The sequence below is a fragment of the Dendrobates tinctorius genome, unplaced genomic scaffold, assembly GCF_039654945.1.
Source record: "Dendrobates tinctorius isolate UK_male_01 unplaced genomic scaffold, ASM3965494v1 ptg000037l, whole genome shotgun sequence".
Classification (NCBI taxonomy): domain Eukaryota; kingdom Metazoa; phylum Chordata; class Amphibia; order Anura; family Dendrobatidae; genus Dendrobates; species Dendrobates tinctorius.
The window spans coordinates 25,656,254-25,683,931 of NW_027361705.1; the positions used below are offsets into that span (position 1 = coordinate 25,656,254).

The 27,678-nt window shown below is 48.5% G+C and overlaps 1 protein-coding gene and 1 long non-coding RNA gene across 11 annotated transcripts in view; one reads left to right on the plus strand and one right to left on the minus strand.

Annotated features, from left to right (window-relative positions):
• Positions 1–7,334: 7,334 nt before the first annotated feature.
• LOC141088069 (uncharacterized) lies at positions 7,335–12,245 on the minus strand. Of its 2 annotated transcripts, none has more exons than XR_012231830.1 (2): positions 12,071–12,245; positions 7,335–11,730 (listed from the first exon to the last, which is right to left on the minus strand). It is a non-coding gene; the product is annotated as an uncharacterized lncRNA (long non-coding RNA). The 2 variants fall into 2 exon arrangements; XR_012231831.1 differs by having other exon boundaries at positions 7,335–11,733.
• A 362-nt stretch (positions 12,246–12,607) lies between these two features.
• The window catches only part of PPP6R3 (protein phosphatase 6 regulatory subunit 3), a 179,040-nt gene continuing 163,969 nt past the window's right edge, over positions 12,608–27,678 (plus strand). For all 9 annotated transcript variants that reach the window (XM_073573946.1, XM_073573947.1, XM_073573948.1 and 6 more), the window contains exons 1-2: positions 12,608–12,747; positions 26,895–27,014. The gene's annotated coding sequence lies outside the window, so the exon portion shown is untranslated. The remainder of the gene's footprint in view (positions 12,748–26,894; positions 27,015–27,678) is intronic.

A 27,678-nucleotide genomic window follows, 5' to 3' on the forward strand; every position in this document is an offset into this window, starting at 1 on the left:
CAAAGAATTTGTGTTTGCAATCATTTTCAGGAAGAAACTGAGTATTATCTGACAGAATTGCAGGGGTGTCAATACTTTTGGCCACAACTGTACATCTTTATGCTGACTGCAGGAACAATCACAACAAGGAATTTTTTTCAAAAGGAGTGTATAAAGATCCTTACAAACAATTTTTTTCTTTACAGAAAATTTTTTTTCTTGTTTACAAAATAAATTTTTTTACAAAAATTTTTTTTCTCTCTTTACAAAAAAATAGACAGATCCAACCTATCATTCAGTCCTAAAGGACCCTGCGCTTTAGATTTAATTATCCATCTGGCTTCGTGTCTCATCAACAATTTATTATGATTACCACCTTGTGGTGGAAATTTTACAATTTCTAAACCAGCAAAGCGTAATAATTCAGGGTTGGAATTGTGTTTTTCTTGCATATGTTTTATTAAGAGCAAAGACCCTTTTCCTGTACTAATCGAATGATAATGTTCACGGAATCTTGTTGCAAGTGGTCTAATAGATTTTCCTATGTAAAAAAATAAACAAGGACAAAACAAAATATATACCACAAATTTACTTTTACAAGAAATAAAATCTTTTACTCTATGCTGAACGGGTCCTATTTTTAGAGGATTGGAAGTCATATGTAAGTGACAGTAATTACAGTTACCGCATTTAAAGTTCCTTTTTGGTGACTTTTTTTGTAACCAGTTTTTATCAAGAGGTAACAAACGATTATGAACTATAAGATCAGCTATATTATTTGTGCGTTTATATGCAAATTACGGAGCCATAGTACAGATTTCCTGCAAATCTTTATCAGAGCGCAAAACATGCCAATTTTTTGTGATGGCTGTGTGTATAACCCTATCAATGGAACTATGTTTAAAGCTAAAGAAAAATCTCTTTTGTGGATTTATTTCACTATGTATTTGTTTTTTATGGCGTTTAGTGACCCTCTTTAATAAATCGCTTTGAGATATAGCTTTAACCCGTTCATGAGCTTCATTCAAAACACCAATGGAATAACCTCTCCTCAACAAACGTGTTTTTAATTCCTCAATTTGTTTATAACAGATATCATCGTAATTGTTCAGTTTCCTTAATCTAACCATCTGACTAAAAGGAAGCCCTTTTTCAGTGTGCATGGGATGTGCACTATTAAAATGTAAGAGTGAATTAGACGCGGTTGGTTTTCTATGTACCCTGGTGATCATATTACCATCGACAATATCGATTTTTACATCCAAAAATTCTATATTTTTTTTGTCCAAAGCAGGAGGTAAATCGCATGTTATCCACATTAATTTCGTTTAGGTATTTAACGAAATTATCAAAATCATTCTGAGAACCATCCCATATGATGAAAATATCATCCACATATCTCAGGAAGATGCGGATGTGTTTTAAAAAAGGATTGGAAATATTTGTAATATATTTTTCTTCAAATGCTGCTAGAAACAAATTAGCTAAAACACATGCTACGGGCGTCCCCATAGCGGTACCGGTTTTCTGAAGATACCATTGGTTCAGAAATTTAAATGCATTATGAGATAATACAAAGTCCAATCCATCTAAAATAAACGCAATCCAATCAGAACTCTTGTCAGAATTCATCAAAATTTTTTGAATAGCTTCAATAGCATTTTTTTGAGGAATCCGTGTATAAAGGTTCACTACATCAATTGTGGTTAAAGAAAAACTTGACTGCCAATCAAAGTTTTTTTAAAATAGAGATAAAATCCCCTGAATCTTTTACGTAGGAAGGAATGACAAAGTAATGGTTTAAGGAGCCAGTCTAAATATTGTGATAACGGCTCTGTCAATGAATTAATGCCCGATATTATGGAGCGACCCGGGGGTTGCGTAATAGACATGAATCTTTGGAATGCTATACCAATGAGCAATCTCTGGGAAATCAGGCATCAAATTTTCAGCTCTCTTTTTTGATAAAACGATTTTCAACATTTTTTCTCAAAAAAGTTCTCAATTTGTTTTTAACTCTTTCTGTCGGATTGCAATCCAAAGGGACATAGGTCGATCTATCCTCCAATTGGGACAAAGCTTCCTTTATGTAATAATCCCTATCTAAAATAGCGATATTTCCTCCTTTATCCACTTTGCGGATTACTACATCATCCCACTTTTGTATATCACGTAAAGCCTTCAACTCGTTATCCAGCAAATTTTTTCTAGGTGTATCATAATAAACAGCTTCTATATCTTTTATTAGTAAATCCTGAAATAAATCGATGACATTACCTGGAGAAATTGGGGGCATGTAATTAGATTTTACCCCTCCTATAAAAGGTTCAAAAGAGATTAAAGAATTGGTGTTGCTCACTGACTCATTACTCACTGATGGATCAGCTATGCTCATCAGAGTAACAATATCATTAACATATATTACGTCAGATGACTGAAACATGAAGCCTAAGGTTCCTATAGTAACAGGATCCTCCTTAATCTGATCACTATTGACTTTGTTCTCATTGACATTAACAAAAGATTTATGTAAATATAACTTTCTAATTGATTTAAAAAGCTCAATTTTAAAGTCCGTTAAATCGAAAGGTTCAGGTAAGCAGAAATTCAGTCCCTTAGGCCTGTTTCACATTTGCGCTTCAGGGTGCAGCGACGGCCTGCGCACGGCCGCAGCTAAGCCCCGCCCCTGTCGCTCCTCCGCCGGTAGCTCCGCCTCCGGGCGCATGACGCTGCATGCGTCATGCGTCCCCTATCTTTATCACTGAGGACGCAGGCCGTGCACAGTATGCGTTTGGCGGCGCCTGCGTCCTTTTGACGGTGCGCCGACCAGCGCCAAACGCAACCTGTTGCAATTTGGTAGCGCTCGGCGCACCGTCAAAAGGATGCCGGCGCCGCCGAACGCATACTGCGCACGGCCTGCGTCCTCAGTGATAAAGATAGGGGACGCATGACGCATGCAGCGTCATGCGCCCGGAGGCGGAGGCGCTGCAGGGGGCGGGGCTTAGCGGCAGCCGTGCGCAGGCCGTCGCTGCGCCCTGAAGCGCAAATGTGAACTGGCCTTAGAGAGCATCGACAGGTGATCGTCTGTTAAAGTTCTCTTAGATAAATTCATAACTTGTAGATCATCACACGCATCTATTGCTTCCTCCACATTACTTGTTTGCGCTTTTTCTTGGAATTTCCGATTTCTGCCCCCTCTTCTTGTCTTTTTTCTAAAGGGGCTGACGATCCTGCTCTTTCTTGTGGACAAACTATCATCTCCTCCGTAGCGCTAGAATCAGAGTCTGTGATCCAGCCATCAGAATAAACTTTTTTCTTTCTTAATCTCAAACAGTCTGACTCCATGGTGCCCCCTCATCAAGGCTGGCGAGAAATTAGCCGGTCTAGATGAATCGGGGCCTTTATGCCTGACAATGGACATGTGTGTGATCCCTGTCACGTGCCCCATCCTGAGTGACACGGCCAGCAGGCCGGTAACTAATACAACAGGACGCGGCACGTGTAATTGTCCTATGTAAGGCCCGCAGGCCGGTAACTAATACAATAAGACAAGGGAATAGGGAAAACCTGGGTAACAATAACAATGGTGGCCCTGTGATAGGGAACGGGGGACGTGGAGACCTCCTGCACTCCCCTGAGTCAGTGTCTCTACACTCCTAACGTTCCCTAGGCCGGTTCCGCCCCGGGCGCCGATCAGGAACCTAAAAACCCTGACTCGCCCTGCACCTAAACCCTCACTAGGGAATTAGTCGGTGCGGAAACTAATCCCACCACTGCACTAATCACACATAAGGAAAAGTGACATAACAGGGGAACACCACTTAGCTTTGCTCAGTTGCTTACTCTCCCAGCAACAGAGCCCACCACCTGCGTGCATCTTTTCCTCCACCGAGTCCAACATCTGGGTGCACTGTCCAGAAACGGATCTTCTCAGCACCATAGTGCAGCCTTGGAGCAAACAGAGTCCACACCTGCGTGCAGCTGTCCAGAAACAGAGTCCAGCTGTCAGAGACACCGCACTACACTTGCTCATAGAGCCAGTGCGCGTGTCCTGAGTACAGAAGCAGTGCAGCAGAGGTGACCAGGCGTGCATAAACTATTAGTGTCAGGGTCCAGTCAGCGCTGGAAAGTAAAGAGGCACGGGACCTGCGCACACTGAAAATGAACAAGCTGGCAAATCCAATAATGGCTATTCAGATATGACAGGACACCATACAACAACTCAGAGTCAGGCAAAATGGAGGTCACAACAGTACAGGCAAACGAGGCACAGGAGGGATAAACAGACGGGAGGTCAGACAAAGCCAAGGTCATACACAGGATCTCAGTACAGTACCAGGGATGAGACAAGAGCGGATAATCAGGGCCAAGCAGAGATCAAAACCAAACAGACATAGGAGGTACCAGGCAGAATCCAAAGCGATATCCAGAGAACAGACCGAGTCATACACAGAGAATCATGCAACCAGAACACAGCACTAATACACTCAGGGGTCACCACACTATGCCAAGGGCAAGAGTATAACTGACAGGGATGGGAGCATCCTGAGGCTATAAGAAGCCTCCCCCAGAACCAGGGAGAGGCCACAATCATAGCCCCAGGTGTGCAGGTAAGCCTGCATCGGGATCACAACCTTTAACCCCAGAAATGCCAGTCATCAGCACTGGTTCCAGACATTAACCCCACGTGTGCGAGTCAAACCCGCACTGAGATCATGACACCAGCAAATGAGTCCAGCTTTTCTGCCAAAGAGTCCAACATTTTGAGTTAAGCTTTCCGCAACCGAGTCCAGCATTCTGAGTGTAGCTCTACACCATAGCTGCCACTCCACCAAGCAATGCCAGCCCTCCTTGCAGACACCATAGCTGATACTCCACCAATCCATGCCAGCCCTCCTTGCAGACACCATAGCTGCTACTCCAGCACTCTGACTGGGCTGCCCGTGACTCTCCTTCAGCTCCATTCTTTACCCAGGCTTGCTTGCAAATGAGGAACTTATCACCAACAGTGATTAACACACCTGATACTCTTTTATAGAGCAATCACACCTGTTACATAATTACGTGCACAAACTAAGGTATCCAAAGTGCAATGACCCTAATGGCCACCGGGGGGGAAAACTACAACTGAAATCACCACATTGCAATGACCCTAATGGACACCGGGGGCAAAACCACCTTTGGCACACAGCCAAAGGAAAAAAAGAAGGTTACCTTGTGCATTTAATCTGTCAGATCCAACCTGGATCGTGACAATTCCCATGTGTGATAATGTAAGGTGATTTACAGATTTGCATGGAAGTCTGAAAGAACCCTAGGCCTGATTCTGTTAGGAGTCGGATTCCTGCGTTTACTCAGCAGGGATCCAGATCCTCACATTCTGCACTCTCCTCCTATTTTGCCACTGCAGAGAAGATTGCAGAGGAGATTGCCTTGCAGCAAATCTCTCCTGAGGCTAAGTCCTTCTGTCCTCTTACTCGGCATGCTCATGGGACGATCTCCCATTGAAGATCGGGAGTCATGTGCTCAGGTCCCGCTCCAGTTCTCATTGGTCCATCTCAGAGATCTGGAAGTGTGCAGAAGGTCCCGGCTACTAAAAAAAAGGCACGCATGGCTGTTCCGCCATGTGCTAGTATAGACTTACTTGCTGCTGTGTGTATGAGGACGGATGCATGATTCTGGTGACTGACTCATTTGAAACCCCTTCCCTCTGATATTACGCATGTGAATAGGGACCAGCGCTCCTCTGCTTCAACTCGCACAGCTGCTAGCATCCGACATTGCGCTTGCACCTTGCCTTTGTCGTTTGGTGGCAGTGTCCACGCCGCGCTGCAGTAGCAGCCTCTTTTGTGTTTGCAGTTGCAACGCCGCCCACAAGGTAGGTCTAGACGGACGTAGTGCCGCCGTCTTGGGCTACTCCTGTGACTGTATACCGTGTGTGCGTTTTTTACTGAGTTCTGTGACTACAACAGGCTCAGCTATTTGTGTTTGCACTTTTTGCATCTCCGTGAGTTTAACTGAGATTGCTCTGCACACCTGGGTGTTTAACCCCGTGTGCAATTCCGCCATATTGCTCCTGCCACCACCTAGCAGCGGTTATTTCACGTACTGCACGGTGGACCCCGAGCGGCGAACGCACTTTATTTACATTTTTATTTAGTGCTTTCCGCCGTTCCTAACAGATTCAGAAATGTTTTTATTTTTTTTTTTTGTACATAAAAATGTACAAGAAAAACAAAGAGAGATTCATCAGTGATTTTTATCAGTGTCTTGTCAAAGTTTCTTTTTTTCACGATGAGAAAATAATTAAATTTCGTATCTCCACCTTCCCCTATCAGTCAGTGTGAAACAGACAGTACATAGATGACATCCTAGTGCTGTTCGATTTTTTTCAAGGCTCCATAGACTTGCATTGCCGAGTTTGCTCTGAGAATCGGATCAATAATAGACATGTCGCCACTCGGTCCGCCAAAAAATAATGGACTATCACAGGTACAAGTCCTATCCATGAAAAACACAGATAACCAGGGGTGGATTCAAAGTAGACAGGACCCTGGGCAGTTTAGAAGGCGTGTGTACCCAATGTATCACGGTGACATGTCACATGATCCCCTTTGATAGATCATGTGACAGGTGATGTGAAAACCACACAGGTGCTTTGGTGCACATCCATAGATGGAAAACGACAGAGATAACGGCGTGCTATTTGCGCCGTGCAAATTTTTCCCTTTTGCACAGCACTAAACATAGCGCTATGCAAAATAGAGCAGGGGTGGGAGATTAATTTTTCCCAGCAGCCACATGACAAATCGTGACTATTGTAGAGGCCGAACCAATAGGCTGAAAATACTTCTGCTCAATATTATAATTATTTTTTATATTAATTATTATTAATGACTTAATATTAGGAGAGTGAAGTGTGCAGACATCCCCCTATATACAGTATGAGTCCCCAAATAGCCCTCTACATGCAATATGAGCCCCCACACAGCCCCCTACATATACATACAATGAGCCTGCACTTAGCCCCCTACATATATATGAGCCCACACACAGCCCCATATATATAGTATGAGCCCCCACATAGCCCCCTATAAACAGTATAAGCCCTCATATAGCCCCCTAGATACAGTATGAGCCCTCACATTGTGACGAAGTGTCAGATTACGCTGAGTCGTTCTTCTTAGAAAGAGTGGACCCTCTGGGCCGTGGCACCCAGCCACCTAGGGCGAGCTGACCTAGTGAGAACCACCCCCTATACAGGGAGTGTCAGGGGCAAGACCAAGGGGGTGAGCCACCACGGCAGCTGGACCAGACGGCCGGCTCAGGGAAACAAGACAAGGCAAGACGAGTCATTAATTCAAAGAAACTTCATTAGGGAAGACTTCAGGTACAACAGGGGCAAAACGTGAACACACAGAACATAAGACGAGGTGCGTGCAAGAGCACGCCGAAGTCCAAGAGTTGTGGAACTCTTCAGGGTGCAACAGGAGCAAATGTGAACACACAGAGTTCATGAAACAGGGTGCGTGCAATGGCACGCTGAGGTCCAGGCATGGAACGTGCAGATGGTACACGGACATCGGACTCCAGACAACAGTCCACGATCAACCAGGGCATCAGGGTCTGTAGCTCAGAGGGTGATCGGCAGGATCCGGACATCCAGAAGTTAGCCAGGGTTCCATGCAAGGAAACAAGAGAGTTAGTGACATGGTGCATGTCAATGGACATGTCAGGATCAGGTTCACAGGACAGAGACCTGCACATGCCGAGGGGCATGCCAGGGACGGGTCAGGTTCACAGGACGGTGGCCTGCGCATGCCAGGGAGAGGCACAGGGTACGGTGGCATCGGAATCCAAATGCTGGCATCGACCGACAGGGTCCAGGCATCTGGCTACGGACATCAGCTCCGGACATCAGGCCGCAGTCATTTAGGTCTGGACCTCTGGCAGCGGTCGGCAGGTTATGGAATCCGGCAGGCAAACTAGGGAACAGAAAGGAGCAAAAGGAGACAAAGGCTTTGTGCAAGAGTAGCACAGTGCGAGAACCAGCGTGAGTGCAAGGGAGCACACAGACCACGGCTGGGGAGCACCGGCAGGAGGTACTGACGATGGCAGTTGCAAGCGGGCACGACTAAAGGCGGCACCGCTGCGGGGCCACGCAGCCAGACCACTATAGCACTGGACGGGGCACGGCTGGGGCACACAGGCGAGCACGGCTAGAGGCGGCACGGCTGAGGCACACCAGGTAGGCACAGGCGACCAGGCACGTGCACAGAGGCACGGAGCCACAAGGCAGGGCTAGGCAAAGACACAGGACAGAGACGCGTACAGACAGTACGGCAGAGCCTGGAGCACAAAAGCATCAGGGACAATACAAAGAACTAGGCAGAGTACTGCGCATGCAAGGAGCATGACAGGGACAGTCTAGCAGCGGAGCGTAGGCCAAAGCCCAGAGCCGGGCCAAGGAAGGACCTTGGGACTAGACAGAGCACAGAGCGAGGCCTGCACGTGTAGACACGCCAGGGACAGGCGAGGCAGAGTCCTGCGCGTGCAGAGGGGCACGCCAGGGACAGGCGAGGCAGAGTCCTGCGCGTGCAGAGGGGCACGCCAGGGATAGGCGAGGCAGAGTCCTGCGCGTGCAGAGGGGCACGCCAGGGACAGGTTCAGAGCGGAGGCCTGCACGTGTAGAGACACGCCAGGGACAGGTTCAGAGCGGAGGCCTGCACGTGTAGAGACACGCCAGGGACAGGTTCAGAGCGGAGGCCTGCACGTGTAGAGACACGCCAGGGACAGGTTCAGAGCGGAGGCCTGCACGTGTAGAGACACGCCAGGGACAGGTTCAGAGCGGAGGCCTGCACGTGTAGAGACACGCCAGGGACAGGTTCAGAGCGGAGGCAGGGTACCTGAAGCCACAAAGCAGAGTGAGACAGGAAACATGGACAGAAACACAGAACAGAATCAGAGCAAACAAGGACTACAAGGCAAAGCAGAGCAGGGACCGAACATGGCACGAAGGACAAACATTAGACAAGACCAGAGACGGAATACGAGCACGGAGCGTGTGCAGAGACGCACGACAGAGCAGAGTGCAAGGGCACAGAATAGAGGGAGCGCCCCACAGACCAAGCAGCCATGCAGGTACACCACACAATACTCAGGACCAGAGCATAGGAAGGGGCGGCCTGATATAGGGCATAGCACCTCCTCTTCCAGGTCAGGACCAGGGGACCACTTCCGGGTTCAGATCCACAGGATAACCGAGTGTGGTCACATGATCAGAGTTCCAGACATGACGAGACGACTGCAGAACCAGACAGTGCAGGATCCAGGCAGGGACACATGACCAGGGACTCCAGACCTGACGAGAAGATCACAGAAGGCAGAGCAGAAACGCAGGCATCCTGCAGCTCAGACATGAGGTGAGTGTACACACTGCTCTAGGGAACATGCAAGATAGCAGACAAGATATGCGCATGCACATCGCTCCAGGAGTTATTGAGACAAAACAGACATGGCAGACATAACACAGCCTCCTACATACAGTATAAGCCCTCACATAGCCCCCTAGATACAGTATGAGCCCTCACATAGCCCCCTAGATACAGTATGAGCCCTCACATAGCCCCCTAGATACAGTGAGAACCCACATAGCCCCTAGATACAGTATGAGCCCTCACATAGCCTCCTACATACAGTATGAGCCCCCACATAGCCTTCTACATACAGTATAAGCCCTCACATAGCCCCCTAGATACAGTATGTGTTAGGGTTAGCGGAACGCACCAAGTAAAAAAGAGATGGAATCAAGGTGCGTTCGCAGCCCGGGGTCCACCGTGCAGAGATGTTACCTGCTGCTCGGTAATGGCAGAGGCTGTATGGCAATATACTAACAAAACATAGGCGGGTTAACTTCACCTGATGTGTACAGAGGCGAACTCTGATACTGCACAGAGCCACAGGAAATAAACTCCGGAGCCTGTTAACACTCACAGAGCTCGGCAAGGTGAGCGCTAGTGTGTAGTCACAGGATTCTACCCCAAGGACCCATGGTTAGAGTCCCTCTAGACCACTAGAGCTCAGCGCCGCAACTGCGGAGCCAACTACAGGTTGAATGAAATGTAGTGCACCACGTGCGCACTGCACCACTCTGACGGACGCCACTAACCACCCGGACTTGGGAGGAAAGCGCTAGACTTGCGCACGGCATCGCACTGGCGGATGCAGCCGCTTAATGCGGTACAGAGGTGCCCAGAGCTGGACGGCACCATATGGCGCTGAGTGAGGTGCTGAGATGTGGAAGCACAGTGGCGCAGATGAAGCCACTAGTAGGCGCTGACTCTGACTCTAATAGCCCTATACCATACGTATCCAAGGGAGGGGAGTCATAATAAGTCAGTCACCAGATTCATGCATCCATCATCACTCACACAAAATACAATAAGAATCTATACTAGCGCATGGCTGAGCAGCCATGCAAACCTTTTATAGCAGCGTCCTTCTGGGACCTTCCTGATGGTCCAATCCGAGCAGCTTGAGGACCTGAGCATGTGACCTCCGACCTCCAATGAGAGGTCGTCCCACGGGCATGCTCAGTAGGCTGCAAAAGGGACTTAGACTCGAGCTGCTGGCTAGTGCAGATTGCTAAAGCTGAACCAGAGGTGGCAGCAGCAACCAACCTGGCAGCACTTGTCTGAGCAAGATGCTGGGATCGATGCCTTTGCTGAGCAGCTTCCTCTGCAGCTGGACCAGAATGGGAGACCGCAGAAGGCAAGGCTTGGGATTCCTCCTGTGCAGAGGCAGGAACCCGATGCCTAACAATGAGCCGCCACCTAGATACAGTATGAGCCCCCTAGATATAGTATGAGCCCTCACATAGCCTCCTACATACAGTATGAGAACCCACATTGCCCTGTAGATAGAGTATGAGCCCTCAGATTGCCTCCTACATACAGTATAAGCCCTCAGATTGCCCCCTAGATACAGTATGAGCCCTCACATAGCCTCCTACATACAGTATGAGCCCTCAGATTGCCCCCTAGATACAGTATGAGCCCTCACATAGCCTCCTACATACAGTATGAGCCCTCATATAGCCCCTAGATACAGTATGAGCCATCACATAGCCCCCTACATATAGTATAGACCCCTACGTGCGGTATAAGTCTCCACTGCTTGGTATAGAGGAGGCACTAAGACCAGCAATGCCCATCGGGCCAGAACACACCATATGAGAGGATTATAAAAGGTATTTTTTGTACAATGCGGAGAGGGTGGGGGCTCATATACAGGTTGCCAGACTGCTGTAAAAGAGGCATTTAAGAAATTGTCCACTACTTGGGCATCTTCTTCTCATACCCCATGCTTGGCCATGATAAAATAATAAAGCCCATACTCCCCTCCCGTGCCGGCACTGTTCCTGCGGTGTCGGCACTCTCTTTCCCAGGGGCGCTCGTGCGGTGGTATGACATGTGACCCCGACACCCAATCCGCGCTGACGTCACTGTCCCCACCTTTGGGCAAATCGAACATGGAGAGGAAGTCCGGGATCAGCTGACCCTAAAGTGACACCATTTAAAAAAAAACAAACCTGTACCCATCATTGTAGTCAGAACCCCATTAGATTTTTGGTAACCCTTCAGGCGCCTTGCCGCCGTGTCGCATTGTAGGTGTTTTTTCTTATAAAGGATCAGCTTACGTCTTCATTGGTTCCATTTTGAGAGAGACAAAGATTTCTTTGTTTTTCGTTTCCTACTTGAGAGACGGAATGAACAAAAAAAAAAAAAAAAAAAAAACAGCAATTTTGACATTACTCTGCAGTGGACCAGGGGAGGGTGGGCAATGTCCCTTCCCCCCCCCCCACAGAAACCCCTTAGCTTGTGAGTTTTCAGTAAGTGAGTTTAATCATGGAAATTAAACGGTCGAAAAATTAATACAGTAGTTACAAAAATCAGTCACACATTATAATGTCACAAGAAGAAAAACAAAATGTGGAGAATGCGGGCATCGATCCCGCTGCCTCTCGCATGCTAAGCGAGCGCTCTACCATTTGAGCTAATTCCCCACTGCTGTCCTGCGAGTACCCCCTCACCTCCATGGCCTATCACACAGACACCGGTGTGGCGCACGCTGCACCACCCGTCGCCAGTGTGACCGCTTTCTCCAATATTATCCTTTATGACTGGAGACGGTGACTAGTCAAGCGACGGTAACCCGAGCTGTCCCAACCCCCTCACTTCTGCCCCGCTACAGAGCCATAACCGCCCGCCTCCAAAGCTGGGCCATTCGCTTACCACTACAGTAAACTACGCACTTTAATAGGCGACTGTGGTAAACTCTGGTCAAGCGATTGGTCAGGAGAGCTGTCAATCACCACAACGCAGCGCTGTTGCTAAGGCCTAGAAGGCTGTAGCCGTGTCGGCCATAACGAGCCATTGGCAGAGTTCAAGTTTGACACCATTGAACGGCGACCAATAAGCTCTGATTATCAGTCGTCACGCTTTTTTACGTGAGTGACAGGGCCGGCGTCCAATCCGCGACTGCAATAGCTGCACAACAAGGTGGTTTTTATTGACTGACAAGAGTTTGAGCCAATCAGAATTAACTCCTAAAAGGTGAAGGTCGGCTATCTCCTCTGATTGGCTGGAGGCGTCCCTGAAGGAGGAGGGGGTGGTTTGCAAGAGTTGATATGTCCACCATCTTGAAAAGTCGCCTATAGTGCTCAGCAATTTTCCCGCCTGACTGGATTGGGTTATTTTATCATACAAGGTAATGATAGGCGGCTTAATAGCTGTCACTTATCGGTGCAGGTGTGAGGGTTCCTGGGAGGGGTGGGCGCTTAGTCGGGAAGGTGTTCGTTGTCCGGTGAGGTAACTTGTCCTGTGAGGGGCGTAGGGGACCTTCTGATTATGGTACAGGGTATAGCGGAGACGGAAGGAGGGGAGGGAGGCCTTCCTCTAAGGCAGCCACACAAAAGCCGGTGCCTCCTGGCCCTTGTGGAGTAGGCCGTGTGTGAGGCCTGGGCCCCCGGCTGTGGTGACGACCATTGCCGGGTCACAGGTCACCGGTGTGCGCCCTGCTCCCCACAGCCCGGCCCCGCCAGAGGAACTGTCACACTGCCGCCCACAGAGGAGTGCCTGCAGCAAGCTCCAGTGTACGGGCCGGAGCGTGTGTGCCTGCCTGTGTCACCCGTGTGTGTGTGTGACTGCCTGCCTGTGTCACCCGTGTGTGTGTGTGTGTGACTGCCTGCCTGTGTCACCCGTGTGTGTGTGTGTGTGACTGCCTGCCTGTGTCACCCGTGTGTGTGTGTGTGTGACTGCCTGCCTGTGTCACCCGTGTGTGTGTGTGTGTGACTGCCTGCCTGTGTCACCCGTGTGTGTGTGTGACTGCCTGCCTGTGTCACCCGTGTGTGTGTGTGACTGCCTGCCTGTGTCACCCGTGTGTGTGTGTGACTGCCTGCCTGTGTCACCCGTGTGTGTGTGTGTGTGACTGCCTGCCTGTGTCACCCGTGTGTGTGTGTGTGTGTGACTGCCTGCCTGTGTCACCCGTGTGTGTGTGACTGCCTGCCTGTGTCACCCGTGTGTGTGTGTGTGTGTGACTGCCTGCCTGTGTCACCTGTGTGTGTGTGACTGCCTGCCTGTGTCACCCGTGTGTGTGTGACTGCCTGCCTGTGTCACCCGTGTGTGTGTGACTGCCTGCCTGTGTCACCCGTGTGTGTGTGTGTGTGTGACTGCCTGCCTGTGTCACCCGTGTGTGTGTGTGTGTGTGACTGCCTGCCTGTCACCCGTGTGTGTGTGTGTGTGTGACTGCCTGCCTGTGTCACCCGTGTGTGTGTGTGTGTGTGTGTGTGACTGCCTGCCTGTGTCACCCGTGTGTGTGTGTGTGTGTGTGACTGCCTGCCTGTGTCACCCGTGTGTGTGTGTGTGTGTGTGTGTGTGTGACTGCCTGCCTGTGTCACCCGTGTGTGTGTGTGACTGCCTGCCTGTGTCACCCGTGTGTGTGTGTGACTGCCTGCCTGTGTCACCCGTGTGTGTGTGTGTGTGTGTGACTGCCTGCCTGTGTCACCCGTGTGTGTGTGTGTGACTGCCTGCCTGTGTCACCCGTGTGTGTGTGTGTGTGACTGCCTGCCTGTGTCACCCGTGTGTGTGTGTGTGTGACTGCCTGCCTGTGTCACCCGTGTGTGTGTGACTGCCTGCCTGTGTCACCCGTGTGTGTGTGTGACTGCCTGCCTGTGTCACCCGTGTGTGTGTGTGACTGCCTGCCTGTGTCACCCGTGTGTGTGTGTGACTGCCTGCCTGTGTCACCCGTGTGTGTGTGTGACTGCCTGCCTGTGTCACCCGTGTGTGTGTGTGACTGCCTGCCTGTGTCACCCGTGTGTGTGTGTGACTGCCTGCCTGTGTCACCCGTGTGTGTGTGTGACTGCCTGCCTGTGTCACCCGTGTGTGTGTCTGCCTGTGTCACCCGTGTGTGACTGCCTGCCTGCCTGCCTGTGTCACCCGTGTGTGTGTGTGTGTGTGTGACTGCCTGCCTGTGTCACCCGTGTGTGTGTGTGTGACTGCCTGCCTGTGTCACCCGTGTGTGTGTGTGTGTGTGTGACTGCCTGCCTGTCACCCGTGTGTGTGTGTGTGTGACTGCCTGCCTGTGTCACCCGTGTGTGTGTGTGTGTGTGTGTGACTGCCTGCCTGTGTCACCCGTGTGTGTGTGTGTGTGTGTGTGACTGCCTGCCTGTGTCACCCGTGTGTGTGTGTGTGTGTGACTGCCTGCCTGTGTCACCCGTGTGTGTGTGTGACTGCCTGCCTGTGTCACCCGTGTGTGTGTGTGTGACTGCCTGCCTGTGTCACCCGTGTGTGTGTGTGTGACTGCCTGCCTGTGTCACCCGTGTGTGTGTGTGACTGCCTGCCTGTGTGTGTGTGTGTGACTGCCTGCCTGTGTCACCTGTGTGTGTGTGTGTGACTGCCTGCCTGTGTCACCTGTGTGTGTGTGTGTGACTGCCTGCCTGTGTCACCCGTGTGTGTGTGTGTGTGTGACTGCCTGCCTGTGTCACCCGTGTGTGTGTGTGTGTGTGTGTGTGAGTGACTGCCTGCCTGTGTCACCCGTGTGTGTGTGTGTGTGTGACTGCCTGCCTGTGTCACCCGTGTGTGTGTGTGTGTGTGACTGCCTGCCTGTGTCACCCGTGTGTGTGTGTGTGTGACTGCCTGCCTGTGTCACCCGTGTGTGTGTGTGACTGCCTGCCTGTGTCACCCGTGTGTGTGTGTGTGACTGCCTGCCTGTGTCACCCGTGTGTGTGTGTGTGTGACTGCCTGCCTGTGTCACCCGTGTGTGTGTGTGTGTGTGACTGCCTGCCTGTGTCACCCGTGTGTGTGTGTGTGTGTGACTGCCTGCCTGTGTCACCCGTGTGTGTGTGTGTGACTGCCTGCCTGTGTCACCCGTGTGTGTGTGTGTGTGTGACTGCCTGCCTGTGTCACCCGTGTGTGTGTGTGTGACTGCCTGCCTGTGTCACCCGTGTGTGTGTGTGTGTGACTGCCTGCCTGTGTCACCCGTGTGTGTGTGTGACTGCCTGCCTGTGTCACCCGTGTGTGTGTGTGTGTCTGCCTGCCTGTGTCACCCGTGTGTGTGTGTGTGACTGCCTGCCTGTGTCACCCGTGTGTGTGTGTGTGTGTGACTGCCTGCCTGTGTCACCCGTGTGTGTGACTGCCTGCCTGTGTCACCCGTGTGTGTGACTGCCTGCCTGTGTCACCCGTGTGTGTGACTGCCTGCCTGTGTCACCCGTGTGTGTGACTGCCTGCCTGTGTCACCCGTGTGTGTGACTGCCTGCCTGTGTCACCCGTGTGTGTGACTGCCTGCCTGTGTCACCCGTGTGTGTGACTGCCTGCCTGTGTCACCCGTGTGTGTGACTGCCTGCCTGTGTCACCCGTGTGTGTGTGTGACTGCCTGCCTGTGTCACCCGTGTGTGTGTGTGACTGCCTGCCTGTGTCACCCGTGTGTGTGTGTGACTGCCTGCCTGTGTCACCCGTGTGTGTGTGGGACTGCCTGCCTGTGTCACCCGTGTGTGTGTGGGACTGCCTGCCTGTGTCACCCGTGTGTGTGTGTGACTGCCTGCCTGTGTCACCCGTGTGTGTGTGTGACTGCCTGCCTGTGTCACCCGTGTGTGTGTGTGACTGCCTGCCTGTGTCACCCGTGTGTGTGTGTGACTGCCTGCCTGTGTCACCCGTGTGTGTGTGTGACTGCCTGCCTGTGTCACCCGTGTGTGTGTGTGACTGCCTGCCTGTGTCACCCGTGTGTGTGTGTGACTGCCTGCCTGTGTCACCCGTGTGTGTGTGTGACTGCCTGCCTGTGTCACCCGTGTGTGTGTGTGTGACTGCCTGCCTGTGTCACCCGTGTGTGTGTGACTGCCTGCCTGTGTCACCCGTGTGTGTGTGTGTGTGTGACTGCCTGCCTGTGTCACCCGTGTGTGTGTGTGACTGCCTGCCTGTGTCACCCGTGTGTGTGTGTGTGTGACTGCCTGCCTGTGTCACCCGTGTGTGTGTGACTGCCTGCCTGTGTCACCCGTGTGTGTGTGACTGCCTGCCTGTGTCACCCGTGTGTGTGTGACTGCCTGCCTGTGTCACCCGTGTGTGTGTGACTGCCTGCCTGTGTCACCCGTGTGTGTGTGACTGCCTGCCTGTGTCACCCGTGTGTGTGACTGCCTGCCTGTGTCACCCGTGTGTGTGACTGCCTGCCTGTGTCACCCGTGTGTGTGTGTGACTGCCTGCCTGTGTCACCCGTGTGTGTGTGTGACTGCCTGCCTGTGTCACCCGTGTGTGTGTGTGACTGCCTGCCTGTGTCACCCGTGTGTGTGTGTGACTGCCTGCCTGTGTCACCCGTGTGTGTGTCTGCCTGTGTCACCCGTGTGTGTGTCTGCCTGTGTCACCCGTGTGTGTGTGTGTGTGTGTGTGTGTGTGACTGCCTGCCTGTGTCACCCGTGTGTGTGTGTGTGACTGCCTGCCTGTGTCACCCGTGTGTGTGTGTGTGACTGCCTGCCTGTGTCACCCGTGTGTGTGTGTGTGACTGCCTGCCTGTGTCACCCGTGTGTGTGTGTGTGACTGCCTGCCTGTGTCACCCGTGTGTGTGTGTGTGACTGCCTGCCTGTGTCACCCGTGTCTGCGTGTGTGACTGCCTGCCTGTGTCACCCGTGTCTGCCTGCCTGTCACCCGTGTGTGTGTGTGACTGCCTGCCTGTCACCCGTGTGTGTGTGACTGCCTGCCTGTGTCACCCGTGTGTGTGTGTGACTGCCTGCCTGTGTCACCCGTGTGTGTGTGTGACTGCCTGCCTGTGTCACCCGTGTGTGTGTGACTGCCTGCCTGTGTCACCCGTGTGTGTGTGACTGCCTGCCTGTGTCACCCGTGTGTCTGACTGACTGCCTGCCTGTGTCACCCGTGTGTGTGTGTGTGTCTGTCTGTGTCTGCCTGCCTGTGTCACCCGTGTGTGTGTGTGTGTGTGACTGCCTGCCTGTGTCACCCGTGTGTGTGTGTGTGACTGCCTGCCTGTGTCACCCGTGTGTGTGGAACCGCCTTGTGTCACCTTGTGGGACTCCGCCCCCTTTTGGGCCACCGCCCCCTTTCGGGATTTCCCCATGTCCGTTCTGCAGAACTTCTTATGCCACAGTTCACACAGTACAGTTTGTCTTTTTGGGCTGGTACTGGCCCTTAAACCACGACACCACACCAGTTCCTTCTGGCGCTGCCACAGCTCCTGCTGTCACAAATCACCGGCACCTCCGGCTGTCGCTGACAAGCAGCTGCTGGTGTCACTGCAGCTCCTACTGCGCCGTCTTCGTGGACCCTCCGTTCCACCGGAAGCCGCTTGTCACCTTCGTAACCCCGCCGAGTTACCGAAAGCCGCTTGTCACCTTCGTAACCCCGCCGAGTTACAGCAAGCTGCTTGTCACCACCTTGACTCCCACTGAGCAACCGCAGGCTGAGTTAAGAAGAAAAAAAAAACGCACAACTCACGTGTCCTGTCTGGATGCTATTCAGGACGTTCCGTCTCCGTCCAACACACAGGGCGCACCGGGTGCTATTCAGGGACCTGACCCTCCTCCCAGGGTTTCCCAACACACCGGCCTCACCTGTTCTCCTAGAACCTCCCAACACTGACCCTCCACAGGACCTTGCTCATTGAACCCTCTAGATACAGTCTTTCCCACTGACCCATGTCAGCATACCACAGACTCCTGTCTGTTACCTGTTGGTGGCGGCCACACAGGTTCCGGGACGCCTCTTCTCCTCAGAGGTATCCCACAAATATCAATGCAGTCTTTCTCTGACCCCGGTCAGTATTACTCACGATTTTCCAGTCCGTCTGCTCTCCTGGCTCAGAGCCGCCAGTACGGCAACATGTGCTTCTTTGAACCGCTGCCCGCATTCTCCCACCAATTGTAGGGATTCAACTTGCTCAGGAGCCACGGGAGTCAATCAGGAGGCACTTTCCTTTTAAAAGTTCACAGGGCTTATTGCTTCATAACCCATAAAGCAGCACATAACACAAGGAATAGCCTTTAGCTCAGTCAGGCGAAAGCAAGCATAAGTGTCCATGATTTCAGGCTCAGTCCTGGAGCCTCAGAAAACACAGGAGGCTTATCCGTCCTCACATACAGCCAATATCCACAGGCCTCACCGGGTCAGCAGCCTCAGCACAGGGTCTTCAGGAAGGTAGCACACGTTCCTCCACATTGGCCTGCCGGGACCTTCCACATGGCCCAATCAGATCCATGCGCTCTCTCATGTGACCTACTCTGGTTACCTTATATGGTCTGTAGCCACGACCACTGGGTCACATGGCTATGACCTCATCACAGGTCCTACAAGCATTCATACACTATATTAAGGCGTTTTAGACACCGCCCCTAGGTGGGTTTGTAGGTAGCTCTCGCTGACACAATGTATCAACAGCTCAGCAGTGCCTCTGCTGATCAACACACACATTAAAGCTTCCATCCCAAGGCCACCTACCTTGGGATACATAACGGTCATTCAGCATCCTATACCCATTACCACAATGGATATGCCTGTAGGCCCGTCCTGGGACACCCACACAGCGCCCCCTAGTGGACATAGTGGTCACTGCACATATATACTGTGTGTGTGTATGTGTATATATATATATATATATATATATATATATATATATATATATATATATATATATATATATATATATATATATATATATATATATATACAGACCAAAAGTTTGGACACACCTCATTCAAAGAGTTTTCTTTATTTTTGACTATGAAAATTGTGGATTCACTCTGAAGGCATCAAAACTATGAATTAACACGTGGAATTATATAATTAACAAAAAAGTGTGAAACAACTGAAAATATGTCTTCTACTCTAGGTTCTTCAAAGTAGCCACCTTTTGCTTTGATTTCTGCTTTGCATACTTGGCATTCTCTTGATGAGCTTCAAGAGGTAGTCACCGGAAATGGTCTTCCAACAGTCTTGAAGGAGTTCCCAGAGATGCTTAGCACTTGTTGGCCCTTTTGCCTTCAATCTGCGGTCCAGCTCACCCCAAACCATCTCAATTGGGTTCAGGTCTGGTGACACTGGAGGCCAGGTCAAAACTTTGAAAGTGTCCCCAAGTGCAGTGGCAAAAACCATCAAGCGCTACAAAGAAACTGGCTCACATGAGGACCGCCCCAGGAAAGGAAGACCAAGAGTCACTTCTGCTGCAGAGGATAAGTTCATCCGAGTCACCAGCCTCAGAAATTGCAGGTTAACAGCAGCTCAGATTAGAGACCAGGTCAATGCCACACAGAGTTCTAGCAGCAGACACATCTCCACAACAACTGTTAAGAGGAGACTTTGTGCAGCAGGCCTTCATGGTAAAATAGCTGCTAGGAAACCACTGCTAAGGACAGGCAACAAGCAGAAGAGACTTGTTTGGGCTAAAGAACACAAGGAATGGACATTAGACCATTAGAAATCTGTGCTTTGGTCTGATGAGTCCAAATTTGAGATCTTTGGTTCCAACCACCGTGTCTTTTTGTGACGCAGAAAAGGTGAACAGATGGTCTCTACATGTCTGGTTTCCACCGTGAAGCATGGAGGAGGAGGTGTGATGGTGTGGGGGTGCATTGCTTGTGACACTGTTGGGGATTTATTCAAAATTGAAGGCATACTGAATCAGCATGGCTACCACAGCATCTTGCAGTGGCATGCTATTCCATCCAGTTTTTTAGTTGGACCATCAATTATTTTTCAACAGGACAATGACCCCCAAACACCTCCAGGCTGTGTAAGGGCTATTTGACCAAGAAGGAGACTGATGGGGTGATACGCCAGATGACATGGCCTCTACAGTCACCAGAACTGAACCCAATTGAGATGGTTTGGGGTGAGCTGGACCGCAGAGTGAAGACAAAAGGGCCAACAAGTGCTAAGCATCTCCTTCAAGACTGTTGGAAGAAAAAACCTCAAAAAATATAATGGATCAAATACTCTAAAAAAACACCAAGATAGCAGCAAAAAAATTTGATCCTAAAAATTAACTTTTATTCCAATATTTAAAACCTGGGTGATACCAGTATAAGGAACAGGGTACAGGATATTTTTAACATACAAAATATACAATGTATCAGGGCACTACACTCGCCCTAATAGGCCCTAGTGCGTCCCTTCCTTGCCGCGGAGGTTGGCACCCTAATATATGCGATGTGGCGCCCCCGCTCAACGTCGGTGACCCTAATAACACCCTAAAAAAACCCTAATCCACGACGAGGATACAAAAAAAAAACACAAACACACAGAATTCCCGAAAAAATGACCCCTGGTGGAGAGACTATATACTGTCTCTAGGAGTGCACCTATTCTAAAACAGAGTGGTGGGTATATGTCCACCCTAATATCTCGTAGTAAAAAATGCTTATGGTTGCAGCTCAAATAGAAACTTATCTCGTAGAAAAAATGCTAAATGCTGCATAGATGACACTGTAGCTTTCTATAAAAAAAAACGTTTACACATAACAGCAATGCGTAGATCAAATCCAAAAGGAGTTCATCAGGAAAAAATATTTGCTGATCTAACATATCCAAAGGACATAATAGTCCTCAAAATACACAATAGTCTCTTTTATAAGCGAGGATGGCAAAGAACACCATTAAATTCATTCATGGGGTAACCCAGTGACCCAATATACAAATTGCCATCCATCAGTCTGTCAGCATAAAAATTCAAAAAGATACTTATAAGCCATCAGATGATATTGAGCCCAGCCCGACGCGTTTCCCCCTCTTAAGGCCCTTTTACATTTAGCGATGCACCAGCGATCCGACCAGCGATACGACCCGGTCAGGATCGCTGGTGCATCGCTAAATGATCGCTAGTGAGCTTTCATACAGAAAGATCTCACAGCGATGCAGCAGCGACGCAGCGCACGATACTCACCTTTCACACACAGCGATCCTGACGTCCTCACGCCCGCCTCCACGCGTCGCTCGTCGTCACAGCAGGAAGTCTCAGCAGGAAGCGCCCGACGAGAAATGGAGCCGGACATTCTCGCGCGATCAGCGATGGACAGCGGGGGAGCCGGTCGCTGGTAAGTATCACACATAGCGATATCGCTAGCAATATCGCTATAACGTCACAAAACCAGTGACGTTTTAGCGATATTGCTAGCGATATCGCTTAGTGTAAAACCACCTTTAGATGCTGAGGGTTCATCAGGGGCAAAAGAGCACAAGGGGTCTCATCACCCCAGCCGAATGATCAATGCAGTGTTGGAAGACCATTTCCGGTGACTACCTCTTGAAGCTCATCAAGAGAATGCCAAGAGTGTGCAAAGCGGTTATCAAAGCAAAAGGTGGCTACTTTGAAGAACCTAGAATATGACATATTTTCAGTTTCACACTTTTTTGTTAATTATATAATTCCACATGTGTTAATTCATAGTTTTGATGCCTTCAGAGTGAATCTACAATTTTCATAGTCATGAAAATAAAGAAAACTCTTTGAATGAGAAGGTGTGTCCAAACTTTTGGTCTGTACTGTATAATATATATAATATATATATAATTATCGCTGTAATTGTACCGACCAGAAGAGTAAAGTCGTCTAATCACTTATACCACACAAGAAAAGGTGTTAAAATTTTTTTTATATATATATATATATATATATATATATATATATATATATATATATATAAAAAAATTTTTAACACCTTTTCTTGTGTGGTATAAGTGATTAGACGACTTTACTCTTCTGGTCGGTACAATTACAGCGATACCATATATATATTATACACTGCTCAAAAAAATAAAGAACACTTGAACAGAATATAACTCTAAGTAAGTCAAACTTCTGTGAAATCAAACTCTCCACTTAGGAAGCAACACTGATTGATTGACAATCAATTTCACATGCTGTTGTGCAAATGGAATAGACAACAGATGGAAATTGTTGACAATTATCAAGACACCCTCCATAAAGGAATGGTTCTGCAGGTGGGGACCACAGACCACATCTCGGTACCAATGCTTTCTGGCTGACGTTTTGGTCACTTTTCAATGTTGGTTGTGCTTTCACACTTGTGGTAGCATGAGATGGACTCTACAACCCACACAAGTGGCTCAGGTAGTGCAGCTCATCCAGGATGGCACATCAATGCGAGCTGTGGCAAGAAGGTTTGCTGTGTCTGTCAGCGTAGTGTCCAGAGCCTAGAGGCACTGCCAGGAGATGGGCCAGTACACCAGGAGACGTGGAGGGGGCTGTAGGAGGGCAACAACTCAGCAGTAGGACCGCTGCCTCAGCCTTTGTGCAAGGAGCAACAGGAGGAGCTCTGCCAGAGCCCTGCAAAATGACCTCCAGCAGCCCATAAATGTGCATGTGTCTGCACAAACGGTTAGTAACCGACTCCATGAGGATGGTCTGAGAGCCTGACGTCCACAGATGGGGGTTGTGCATTTTCTTTTTTTTTTTTTTACCAAATGTGTACTTTAGTTATTAAAATATTTATGGGAGATATATATATATATATATATATATATATATATATATATATATATATATATATATATATATATATATATATATATATATATATATATAGTGGTGCACTTTCATGGGCTCAGCGATGCCAATTATATTTAAAGCACCACTCCAGAGTTTTTCTTTTATTGCAGCGCTGGAGTAATGCCAATATGGTTCTTGCCCCTTATACTCCTCAGCTGTTATCTTCATCTGCACCACTCTGGTCAGTCCACAGCAGTTTGTGACCTGCCGGATTGCTCCAGTGGTTGCTGTCAATGCAAGTCTTGGAGAGTGATGTTCTGGCTCTCAGACTTGCATTGAGAGCTTGTGACTGCTATTTCTGGACAGTCCGAAGTTGTGGTCAAGAGATGGCAGAGAAGGAGGGGCGCCAGGAGGACCTGAAGACTGCTGATGGAGAGTATAAAACTAGGTGCAGGTACCTTATGTTAGCACCACTCCAGAGCTGCAATAAAAAAAATATAATACGCTGGAGTGGCGCTTTGATTTTTTTCTTTAAAACTGGGGAAAGGGCAACTTTGATTTACATCTACCCATCTTTTTTTAAGTATTTTTTAAACGTTTAATTTTTTACTTTAGTTTTAGTCACTATAGGAGATATTCACCTGTGATTGTGTGATGTCACTTACACTATATACTGTAATGCCACAGTATTGCAATATATAGCATAAATGTTAACCCACCCTGTAGCGAGCAACCTGTGCAAGACTTTAAAAGAAAGACAATTGCAAAAAAAAAAAAATTAAGACCAGTTACAAGTTTAATAAACATGGAAAGCTTCTCGATCAATTTATTTATTTATTTTTTTTTTTTTGTAACACCTTCCTGACATTTGCAGTGTATATAACTCGCACACACGTCATGGTTGAGAAGGATTTCCCAACCAATGAACTATACATAAGTGATGGGTGATTGCTCACACACAGAAGGCTATGCTCTCGATCGCCGCCGGGTGTCAGCTGATTCTGACAGCAGACATCCGACACTCGCTGCCAGGAGCAGTGCGATCACCGCTTTTAGAAGGCAGGAAGGGGAAGAGCCCCCTCTGCCCACCGATTGGCACCCCAGCAACTTCATCTCAGGGGCCTGATCGTTGCTGTTACGTGCTACAGAACCACTCAGCACCCAGAATATGTTGTGCAGTTATATGTATGTATAATAGGTTCTATGTGAGATGCATGTCCCTAATGCATCAGCCCACAGGCTGCGCCCCTGGGCAGAGGGGACACGATATTCTCCTTTTGTCCACCCTCCCCCCACCTTTGTAATTCCCACAGTAAACATCGGCAGGCTCCGGCCACCTGCGGCTTTTGTAATGCATGTCTGGCCTGCCGCTTTTCTATTGGCCTGCCCTCTGTATCTGTGTGATATATTCTGTGTCCTGTGAGTAAAGTGTTGTCAGACTGGAAATATGTGGAGAAGCAGTGATCTTTTATATGCGCCCATGTAACCAAGGAATTCCAGCCAGCGTCATTCATTCAGACTCCAGCCAACGCAGAGCGGACCTCCGAAAACACTGGGTGGTACTGAAAGAGGTACTCCAGCTTGGTACACCCTGTTACAGTTGCCATAATGATCCGATGTAGTCATGATGAAATCCGGGTCAACAGGCTCTAGAAAACTTAGATACTGCTCAGTGCACCATCGAACAAGTTTGTGACAGCAGACTGTCAGCTGTAACGCATTGCAATGCATTAGAACTGCGATCAGACTGCGGAAGTGAAAGACCTATAGAGAGACCAAGTAATAAAAGTGAAACGGAAAAATATATATACTTATACTTTGATAAACTGTAATTTAACTCCATGATACACATCAAAATAAGCAACTTTTAATATCTTATCAGAAAAGTCTGTTTTGTTTTTTTTTCTCCTCCTGGACTGATCATTCATTTTGAAAATTCTCAATTCAAGGGTAAAATTTGTATTTGGTGAAGACAGATGTTTTTGCACTAAGATGGGAAATGAGCTACTACTGATAAAATTCTATGTGGATCAGAGGGTGCAGGATCTCTGCCTCTAGCTCCTCAACTCCTTCCCTCTTAGTAGAATTTTATTTTTAGAGCACCATTGACTTCAAGATTGCGTTCTTGACAAGGGGTTACATTTATAATACGATGAATAAACTAATAGTGAAAGACAGGTACAGAAGACCCTTCCCTTGCGGGCTTACAGTCAACAGGATAATGGTGAAAGAGACAGTAGGTTGAGGGTTGTGGCATCTCTGACGGTGGCGAGATGGCAGCATGGTCATTTCAGGCTGTAAGCTTTCTTGAAGGGATGGGTTTTCATGTTCAGTCAGTTCCTGAAGGGTTCAGGCTAAGTGCCACGTTGCAGAAATGCTGCGGAAATGTCTGCAGCATTTCCGCAAGTCCCTGCCATGGGTAAAACGCATGCGGAATTCGCATGCGTTTTGCAAGCGTTTTTAGCGTGCGGAATGTTTGCTCTTTCCAAGCGATTCGAAGCATCGCTTGGAAAGGTAATTGACAGGTTGGTCACACTTGTTAAACATAGTGCTTAACAAGTGTGACCAACTTTTTACTGTTAATCCTGCCTATGCAGCATCAGTAGTAAAAGATAGGATGTTAAAAATAATAAAAAATAAAAATATGGTTATTCTCACCTTCCGACGGCTCCCGGTACGTTCCGTTCCCAGGGATGCTTTGTGCGAAGGACCTTTGTGACGTCACGCTCGCGAGACCGCAACATCATCTCAGGTGATTTGCGCAATGCATCCCTGGGACCTAGAGGAATATGGTACCCAGGGCATGAAGGAGAGTCTCCTCACCTCCAGACCTGGAGAAAACTATTGAAGCATGCAAAAAGTAAAAAAAAGTGTAAAGAACCTAGTCATGTTTGGTGTCTATGAACTCATAATGACATGGAGAATCATTAGGCATGTTTTAGCATTTCGTGAACATGGTGGGGAAAAAACCCAAAACAAAAACCAAATGTGGGATTGCATTTTTTTTTTTTTGCAATTTTACTGCACTCGGATTTTTTTTCCCATTTTTGATTACACAATGTTATAACCCATGTTGTCATTCAAAAGTACAACTCATCCCGCAAAAAAACAAGCCCTCACATGGTGATATTGACCAAAAAATAAAAAAGTTACGGCTCTGGGAAGAAGGGGAGCAATAAACGAAAATGGGCTCCAGTGCGAAGGGGTTAAGGCCTCTGGTTTGCCATGGCAATCCATCAACACCCCATGATGGTGCTACAGATACGAGGGCAATGGGGAGGACCTTTCCCTTTCAGACACCTTAGATTCCATGGTCCCTATTGACCAAGGCACTGTCAAAAGGACTTATGCGGCGCATTCCTGCTTACCCAATGCTAAAGATAGGGTACGCAGGTCGCATGCAGCTTCATGCGCCCATAGGCGGAGCTAACAGGAGGAGGCATGGCCAGGGGCGGAGCTTAGCGGTGGCCGTGCGCAGACCCACGCAGGTCTGTGCAACGCAAATGTAAAACCAGCCTAAGAGGGAACTACATATATAACGGTGGGCTTACTCTGTGGATGACCCATGTACAGCTAGTCTGTCCAATCATCCCTTTCACCTGTATCCATCATGGTGCTTGCAAGTAACACTTCACCACAGTGTGTATGTGAGCATAGAGACAAATTCAGGTAGGGGTTAAACTTGTACGTAAGAAGCATTTTGCAGTATATGGATTCAATGGCAGGAAAAAAACGTGAAGAGAACCTCTGGAGATATTCTGAGCTTTACATGTGCATGTATACCAACCTACCTTATTGCAGTCTTGTAAAATGCTAATGTTTTTCCAGAAAATTGTTTTATGCAACTATATTGTATTTGGGTAATGGATACTCTATGGAAACAGTAATTTTTTTTTTTATTTTTTTTTTGTTTTTTTCAGGTAGAAGAGGCTTCTTTACAGATTTCTTTTTGATGTAGTCGGGACACCCTGTAATGGGCCAGAAGCTGAAGCAACTAAGAATTGTTTTATTTTCTTAACATTTTTAGCTAATTTTAGCAGGTAAGAAAGACGTATCCTGGATTACATACTTTTACTTTTTGTCCCACAGGTGGGGGAGGGACTGTTTTTTTAACCACAGCTATATAACCTGTAAATATATCTCTTGCAGCAGGTATGTTAATGCAGCCATCTTCCCCCTTATTATGGTTGCTGACTAAAGATGAGTGGTAGTGTTTACCACCCTCCTTCTCTTCCTTTCATAGCATGTGTTTTTTCCATGCATTAACCAGTTTCCATTCCTTTACAACAGTAACCCCTATGTGTGACTCACCTGTACATGTAACTCCATTTTCATTGCATTTTAATTTTTATTTGCATAGTAACCACGAGATGCTACTTCCTTGGGTACAATCAGTAGTGGTGTTGGTGTCCCCATATTTAACCCCTAGGTAAAATGCTGTACTGGCACCAAATACTCAGCTTTAGATTACCAGTAAACTTTATAGTTGTCCAATAATCAAATACGATCTAACTACAGGATGGTTGATAAATGTATGATTGTTGAGATCCTCAGTCCTGTGTGGATAAAATGGTAGTGAGCATGTGCGACCACTGCTATGCTTAGTCTTGAGTGGTAATCGCACATGTTGCTTTCTCATAAGTGACTTTGGGCCTCCCGATCTCTGGATTGGTCGAAGTCTCAGCAGCCAAAACTCCAACAATC